Source organism: Aquarana catesbeiana, linkage group LG10 (assembly GCF_042186555.1).
Source record: "Aquarana catesbeiana isolate 2022-GZ linkage group LG10, ASM4218655v1, whole genome shotgun sequence".
Lineage (NCBI taxonomy): Eukaryota > Metazoa > Chordata > Amphibia > Anura > Ranidae > Aquarana > Aquarana catesbeiana.
In genome coordinates, this window is record NC_133333.1 from 51,720,744 (window position 1) to 51,722,785 (window position 2,042).

General features: G+C 45.0%; 1 protein-coding gene across 1 annotated transcript in view; it reads left to right on the forward strand.

Annotated features, from left to right (window-relative positions):
- Positions 1-255: 255 nt before the first annotated feature.
- Positions 256-2,042, forward strand: part of RCN3 (reticulocalbin 3) — a 23,586-nt gene continuing 21,799 nt past the window's right edge. Inside the window, 1 exon segment of the mRNA XM_073602164.1 lies at positions 256-386. The gene's annotated coding sequence lies outside the window, so the exon portion shown is untranslated.

Consider the following 2,042-nt stretch of genomic DNA (forward strand, 5'->3'; position numbering starts at 1 on the left):
ATTTATGTCACTTGCAATCCATGCCTGGCCTCCTGCAATGTTTGGAGATGCAGAGCTGTCTTCCATCACCCTGACAGCTGACTGTGCCAGGTTACTTAGCAACACCCTCCTACCACCCTCCTCTCTGCGCGCTCCCGCGCCCCCCGGGCACATCTACACCCAGCCACCTCTACACGTGCTCGTGTCAACGTGGCGAGCGCCGGCCAATCAGCGCCCGATTCTCAGTCCAGAACCTTCTGTAAACACGCCCATCGGAGGCGGGCAAGTATTCTAATTACAGACAGCACGCCCTCCTCCACGCCCAACCCAGTCCAACCATTTAAAGGGGCCGTGCACTATATACAAAGTTCTGATCCTGAGTTAGGAGTTTGGAGTGTGAGATCTGGGTAAGTGATGGTGGGTGGTGGGGATTGCATGTAATGCGTGGTAGGCTGCTGTGTTTATTACACTGATAGAGATCAGAGTTGCTCCCTGAAGGGAAATGGCTGTAGATTCAATGTTGGGAGTTTTGTAACATTTGTCAAACTTGCTGAAAGTTACATTGTTGTCATAGAATATAGCTGATAGATGGGAGGGTGGGATGTGTGATCTGGGTAGTTTTTGCTGTTAGAATTGCAGGTTTTTTGACCTAGCATTCCATGGAAGTTTGCTGGGAAATCCATTTCTGATTATAAATCTGGCCATAGACATTAGAGGAAGGTTGGATCGATCGATCGACCACCAGAGTTCAGCCGGTGTATAGAGTTGAATGCATACAGTGACAAGGCATGTGATCTATACACCACTGAGCAGTCACTCTTATCTACTAACCATAGCTGGTAGATCTGACCCATCATCGCCCCTTGAGATGAATTATTTGGGGGTGTCAGCTGAGAACACGACGCGGCATATTTGTTTGGAAGGCTTGATAATAAGTATGGTTGAGGTTTTATATTTATGTAAAGTCTGAAAAAATCTAATGGCATGGTCCATCTGCTGGTGGCCACATGCTTTGGTTTTATTATCGGATCGATGTGCAATTAAGTCAAAATGATCAACTCTGCAAACTATCAAAGTCATAAATTCCATTCCGATCAGTTTTGATCAAATATGATCAAACTGATTTCATTGCCTGGGGACAGAAAATGATCTATCGGCAGCACAGAGATGTGTCTGTTATAAATTGAATCGGAATACGATCGGTTAGATTGCAGGATGGAAACCAATGAAGTGAATGATAACTTACGATCATATCTTCCAACTATCAATGAAAATCTACCTCCGTGTGTGTGTGTGTGTGGTGTGTGTGTGTGTGTGTGTGTGTGTGTGTGTGTGTGTGTGTGGTATCAATCAAATGGGTTTCCATTTTAAATTGATGATTTCTATGAGGGGAGATGGAAAGAGATCTGTCAGTTATCAAAGCATGTATGGCCACCATAAAACTGTTAGCCGGTTTGGAAAAGCTCAAAACGAAGGTACGAAAGTAGGTTGGGATTTGTAGTTCCCTCTATAGAGTTGAGTCTAGGTCAGATTCAAAGCAGGTCTTTTGCGAAGCTGCATATTGCTAGTAGACCTTTATCATATGGTGGTGTCGGTAGGAACTGCAATAGATGGCGCCAGCAAAACCAGAAGAAAGAAAGGAGGTTCCTGGCACTCAAGGATGTGTCCCAAGATTAGTGACAGCACTAATGGGTCAAGATGCCAATGTTTTGGGGACTCGTAGGATCCCCTTCCTCAGGACTACTCAGTGATCTCAGGAAGGGGACCCTGTGCAACCCCCAACATGTTGACTTATGTTACATTACAGGGTCTACTGATAAAGCAGAGCATATGATTTTCACATTCACTGGTGGAAAATCCATTGCTCCCATTAAAAATGTATGCACCTGGATGGTTCCCCACCAGAGAATGTATGTGAACATGAATAGACCCTGTATTGTCCCATAGGTCAAGATGTTAATGTTTCAAGGCTTGCAGATTCCCCTTCCTTGAGTCATGGAGTTGCCCTAAGAAAGGGGACCCTGTAAGTCCTTGATAAGTTGGCATCTTGACTCCTGTGACAT